The sequence below is a fragment of the Asparagus officinalis genome, chromosome 5 (assembly GCF_001876935.1).
Source record: "Asparagus officinalis chromosome 5, Aspof.V1, whole genome shotgun sequence".
Taxonomy (NCBI): Eukaryota; Viridiplantae; Streptophyta; class Magnoliopsida; order Asparagales; family Asparagaceae; genus Asparagus; species Asparagus officinalis.
In genome coordinates this window covers 88,095,118-88,102,250 of record NC_033798.1, presented here as the reverse complement: position 1 = coordinate 88,102,250, position 7,133 = coordinate 88,095,118, and positions in this window count along the sequence as shown.

Below are 7,133 nucleotides of genomic sequence, written 5' to 3'. Positions count from 1 at the left end.
TTCATTGAAATCAAGCGAGCTAAAAGCGTGCTTGTTTCTACCTTATCGTTTTTCGCAAAACGCTTCTCATTTTCGGCAAGGAAATCTTTAGCCTTAGTAATCCCTTCGGATTCTACGCCCCTGAAGGCTTCCGGAACGCTGCGCTTAATGATCATAAGACTCATGCGATTTGAACGCTCCCACTTATCATGCTCCTTCTTTGCATTAGGAGTGCTATCCGCATTGAGAGGTTGGGGTTGTTCAGTTCTTAATGCATAGTCAAGATCCATGCAGCCAAGAACAATTAATATGTTCTCTTTCCAAACCTTGAAGTTTATCCCATTTAGCATGGGAATTGAGTTGATGTTAGCAGAAATAGTTACAGCAGATGCATTAGCTGAAATAAAACAAAAGTGCTCACATCAATAACCATAATCAATAAAATTCAAATAATGACAATCCCCATCCAAGATACCGGCACAACATTAATATCAAGTCTTTGGACAGTAATATTAACTTGTAAGTGATACCTTGTTGCAATGATCAAACATTGACAATAACTCATGTCAAATAATGAAACTATCTTTGGATCGATTCATTATTCACATGTAAACCTTATAATTGTCACACGCTTATCATCGCAGATGTGTATACAGTCTAAATAAATATTAACCTTCCTTTGGGCCGATTAAATATTTACACGAAAGCATACACACAAACATCTCACATTCCTCATGAACAATCTACACAAGAGAGGTTACTTTGGCAACTTCTTGTTTCAATTAATCAATTGGAGTGAGAGACAACCTTAATACCTTAGTGTCATAATATTTGAATTAAATAATTGATTAAAAACCGAATTAGATTTAAATTAAAAAATTTAAATCAACTGAATTTCCAAAAACTTAATTGGGGTCTCACAGCTTAATTAGGGCCCATAACTTAATTGAATAAATTAAGTATACCAAAGTGGACCCATGAAAAGCCGAGGCTTAACCATAATGAACACGAAGTTCCCTTAACTTCGAACGCGAGGTTCGACTGTATTGAGTACGAGACTCACTTAAGCACGAACGCGAGGTTCGTCTGAAAATGAACGAACGCGAGGTTCGTTTGATAAAAGAACGCGAGGTTCAACTTGGGAACGAACGCGAGGTTCGTTTAAAAATGAACACGAGGTTCGTCTGAAGTTCGAACGCGAAGTTCGTCTGAAGTACGAACGCGAGGTTCGTCTGAAGTACGAACGCGAGGTTCGTCTGAAGTAAGAACGCGAGGTTCGTTAAACTTGAGCGCGAGGCTCACCTTAATTCTGAGCGCGAGGCTCACCTGAGTTGAACGTGAGGTTCACTTTAGAACGAACGCGAGGTTCGTAAAAATTGAGCTTGACGCTCACCTGAGTTGAACGCGAGGTTCACCTTAGAACGAACGCGAGGTTCGTTAAAATTGAGCTTGACGCTCACCTGAGTTGAACGCGAGGTTCACCTTAGAACGAACGCGAGGTTCGTTGAGCGCAAAGCTCGGTTAAAATTGAACGAACGCGAGGTTCGTTTGAGGTAACCACCTCCTTAATTTTCGCCATGAACCCTTAGGGTTTCAAACTGAAACCGCCGCCGCCAAACCCCAAAAAAAAATTCCTCGATTTTTTATTTTTATTTTCAAAACCAGATCCAGAATCGGATCCAGATCCAAGAAAAATTGAAGAAAAAATCAAAGGAAAATCCAAAAAATTCCAAAAAGGTACTGTTCATCATTTTCAGTTACTGTTCATCCGAAAAAACTTTACTGTTCATCCGAACAAAAAAAACTTTATTGTTCATCCGAAAATTTTCGTTACTGTTCATCCGAACCCAAAAAATTAAATCTTTAACCAGAGATTTAAGATCAAAAACCCAATAAAACTTAAATCCCTAAGAATTAATCAAGGTGGCTCTGATACCACTTGTTAGATCTAAATCAAAACTTGAGATCTAAAACCATATAGCCATGATTAATTCAAAGAGATTAACAAATCAAAAGAGCGGAAGCTTATACCTGAATCCATGGATGAACCTTGAGATGGGTTTTGGATCTTCTAACCTTAGGGTTTCTCTAAATCCGAATTTCTCTAGCTAGATGGGGGTGTAGAGAATTAGAGAATGTAACTCTAGGTTAGGGACCATAACCCCTTATTTATAGATGTTGTACTTTTGTAATTTAGCCCCTCAATAAATCATAATTACAACCTGGTATCTGCACATATAACCCCATGACTTATTTAAATACCAAATTAACCCAACTTAATTGATCACTTTAGTGGGTTATCCTGAAAGATAGCAATACACATTGATTAATCATATGTGCCCACAAATAGATTTATTAGATTAAATTCAACATAATATTGCAACCCAAAAATGTGACAACCAAACAGACCCTAATAGAGGAGTAATAGCATAGTTAGTATTATCTTTTTTTTATATACTTTTTATGGATGAGGATGTCTAATCCAATAAGTTCTTGCAGCATGTTCGATTTTTGTAAGAAAACACAAATCTCTGCCTTCTGTCTAAAAGCTCAATTGAACGTCCTTTTTTTGTCCGGGTGGGCTTTGATCTGATCTCTATCTGAATTAATTAGTTCCATGGTTTGTGCTTCTCCCATTTGTAGTTGGCTTACCAATTTTAGTTACAAATTAATTAGGAAAATGCCAATAGACATTATTTGTTGTCTTTTAATAATGTTTGTGTGAGGCATATCACATGTTTAACTCTCTAACCAATAATTTCACTACTTTGACATTTAGGGTTTATAATTAAGATGCTCATCACCTGAGGCACGTGGCACTCTATCTTAGGAGTAAAGCTATGACTTGTTGCTTCCGACAAGCACTTGGGTCAAGTCTATCGGATCCGGGACAATACAGGTGTATTGCGGACAAATTTTCAAAACCAACCTATTTCAGCATTTAATAGGAAAAAAAGACCCGTTTCAGTTTTATTTAGAGAAACCGACCTGGTTTCAGCACTGTCGCTGAAACCAGGTCGGTTTTTCTAAAAAACTTTCCGAAACTACACGGGAGTTCAACTCCCGTGAAGTTTAGTACGTTTTTAAACTTCACGGGAGTTCAACTCCCGTGAAATTTAAAACCCTCATTAACCTCCACGGGAGTTCAACTCCCGTGGAGTTTGTTCTATTGTTAAAACTCCACGGGAGTTCAACTCCTGTGGAGTTTGTTCTATTGTTAAAACTCCACGGGAGTTGAACTCCCGTGGAGTTACAGGCCAAATTTCCCAGAGAATCGCTCTCTGGGAAATTTGCACTGCAACTTCACGGGAGTTCAACTCCCGTGAAGTTGCAGGTTTTACATAAAACATGCACAACATGCATACATCTACCTATTTAACTCATATATACAACTATTTACCTGTTGACAATAATTACTGCAATATATATATTATTTAAACACGCACGAATCAAACAATACGCAAAAAGATCACATATCGAGCTATAATGATCCATAAAAGTATAGTATTTGAAAATTCATACAATTTACAAATTTTAACAAAATAAGTTCAAATACAACCCAATATAGCTCCTCTCCTTCCTCTCCCTCTCTTCCCCCTCCCCCTCGCTCTTCCCCGCCCCCCGCGCTGATGAGCCTCGACTATCTGAGTATCCGGCTGTGTGTGAGGCTGCGAAGTGCCGGCTCCATCAGCATGTGAAGTGCCGGCTTCATCAGCATGTGAAGTTCCGGCTCCATCAGCATGCGAAGTGCCGGCTCCATCAGCATGCGAAGTGCTCACGATCTATCAAGGTCATGCTATCAATTTGTAAGCCCTCCTCTTCATCATCATTCTCAGATTCAACACTTGCATTATCTTCTTGAACTCCCGTGTTAGTATCGACCGCATTCGAAGTGCCCACAAGCGAAGGACCGCTCATATATTGTGATTGTGTCCAACCTTCATCTTGTTGAGGAGATAAAAAACCAACGGAATCAACATCAGGGTCTTCCAACATGCGGGAATACATTCCATCATAATTCAACGATTTGCCCAAATTCCTTTGATGTTTTTCAATGAACAATTCAATCGAACGCTTCTCGTCATGTAAGACTCCAATGAGACTCATATCGTAGTCACTTGATATTTGAATGCCGCTTGTCCTGTTCTCCACGACAGGATAATTGCAAATAACATTAAGGTGATACTCACGTGAGTTGGTTAATGTAAGTTTGTGCAATTCATTAACCAACTCATCGAAAGTACACGATTTTGTTATAAACAATGGTCTCGTCGTACCTCCTTCATAAATGGGCATATTATTTTCGAGGTATTTAATCTTCCCATCATACGAACACAAAATTATGATTCGATTTTTCATCATTACCTCTGAAGAGTAAAACATTCAAGATCAATATTACACGAAAAGACTTTAAAAATTTATTGTTACTTAAAATTAAATCCTATGTACCAAAACTATTTTTTACATTATTGATAATTTACCCTCTAACTCGACAAAATAATTTAAGTTTTCTTCCCATAATTCATAAAATTCACAATTAAATTCTCAAATCTAATTGATGTCATATAGCACTAATTTTTAGATTTTTTAATTGATGTCATATAGCACTAATTTCATAACTTATTCACAATGAAATTCTAAAATCGACAAAATTATTGATAACACAATTTTTTTAAAATTAATTAGATGTCATACATATGTAGTAACACTATTTTTTACATTATTTTCTAATTTACCCTCTAAATCGACAAAATTATTTAAGTTTTCTTCACATAAATCATAAAAATTTCACAATTAAATTCTAAAATATAATTTTTTACATATAATCACCATTAAATAGCGAGAAATTACAAGAAATTAAGAGAAAATCAAATTTTGGGAGGAATTTACCCTCAAATTGTCGAAATCCGGCGAAGTTGACTGTTCCGGCGGTCGGAATCAAGGGCAAACAGTCGGAAAGGAGTGCTGGCGGTCGGAAACAGTGGCCGGCGGTCAAATTTGGGGGGCTGGGGTCGGAATCGCCGTGGACGGCGGCGGAGATAGGTTAGGGTTTGGGGGCGGTTGTGGGGAGAGAGAACTGAAGGAGGGGGCTGTCTGTCGCTGCGTATATATAGCCCGCAGTTTCACGGGAGTTCAACTCCCGTGAAGCTGCAGGGTAAAATCCGCAGCGAGTAGCTCGCTGGAAAATCTGGCCTGCAGCTTCACGGGATTTCAACTCCCGTGAAGCTGCAGGCCAGATTTCCCAGCGAGTTACTCGCTGGAGTTTACCCTGCAACTCCACGGGAGTTGAACTCCCGTGGAGTTTAATGAGGGTTTTAAATTTCACGGGAGTTGAACTCCCGTGAAGTTTAAAAACGTACTAAACTTCACGGGAGTTGAACTCCCGTGTAGTTTCGGAAAGTTTTTTAGAAAAACCGACCTGGTTTCAGCGACAGTGCTGAAACCAGGTCGGTTTCTCTAAATAAAACTGAAACGGATCTTTTTTTCCTATTAAATGCTGAAATAGGTTGGTTTTGAAAATTTGTCCGGTGTATTGCGCGTTCAGTTGGGCAACACAAATTTTTTGATACAAATAAGTCTGCAAGTAACTATTAAAATACGTTTATAATACGTTTGAGGAGTATTATTGAAACTTAATCGGACAACTACCAACAGTTTTTTTTAATATATTTCTTTTGCTAATAATCCTTTGATAGATATGTTATATGTAGAACGAAAATATCTGTAATCATATTCATTAGGATACAGATATAGTTATTTAAATTTCCAAATGATAGGATATGATTGTAAAAGTATACGTATGCCATTAGGAAAGAACCCTAGAGGGGGTGAATAGAGTTTATACTAATCTAATCTGATTTATGCCAAATTAAAACTTATTAATAACTATATCCTAACAATGAGATACAACAAGAGAAATATGCAATTATATAAAACTAACACAATGGTAAAACAAGATATAAACAATATAATTGATGAAATAAACAATGAGAGAATGACAATAAAGATGAATACAAATATAAGTGTGCTAAACCAAACTCAAACAAGCAATATGATCACGGAGTTTGGACCTTCCGTCCGTCTCCGCTGCCCACTCCCGGGGAGAAATCCACTATCACACTAGGTTTTCAACGATCACCCGAAAACGTTTACACCTCACACTCGGTTTTCTAGCTCACCAAAAACTTTACAACACTCACAATATAAACACACTAACTACCACATCAAGTGTTGGTCTATAGCCCGTGTCTCCCTCAAGTATTAGGAATTATAACCTCTCTCTAGGCATTACTACTTACCTCACTCATCTTGGGACAACCCCGTCTCTCACCACACACTCCTCTTGGTGTACTAGTATAATACAAAGTGAATCCTCACAATACAACAATCGTTTTTCTAGTTCACCGAAAACTTTACAACTTACACACTTGCAATTACACTTCACACCCTCTAAGTGTTAGTCTAGCCCGTGTCACCTTCATCAAGTGTTCGGAATTACCACATCTCACTAGGCTTTACTACCGACCCCACTCCTCTTGGAACCGACCCCGTCTCTCACCAACCACTTTTCTCGGTATTCAAGTGTAATACAATGTGCAACTCACAATAAAGTTCATAAATATAAATTTGTTCTCTATAATATATGAGAACACAATTAAGCTCACTTTTAATGTCACAAACCCACAACCCCAAATTATACTATGAATGTAAATACAATATGCTCAATAGGTTGTGTGTGAACAAAGAGTATCAATAAAACAATTAAACTCAATATTGAAATTTAGCTTATGGAAATTAGAATCAAAACAATAAATAGTTAGAATTGAGTTTAAGGAAACTTCTCTATAGATGACAAAAAGAGGGAGAATGGTTGAATGCTCAAACACCAATAGAAAATCTCCACTTGCTCTTGTGAAATTATCTTCACAAACAAAACTCTTAAACAAGGCTTAAACACAAACTAAGCAAACTTTTTAAAACCCTTGTAAAACTTTTCTCTTTTGTTTAATAGAAATGAGGATATGTGGGGGTATTTATAAGAACTCCAAAGCTAAGAGAAAATAAGGCAAAAAGACCAAAAACCCAAAACTGGAACATGCTGGAAAAAACTAGCCGTTACAGTATCAGTCGACTGACGGCTTTCATCAGTCGAC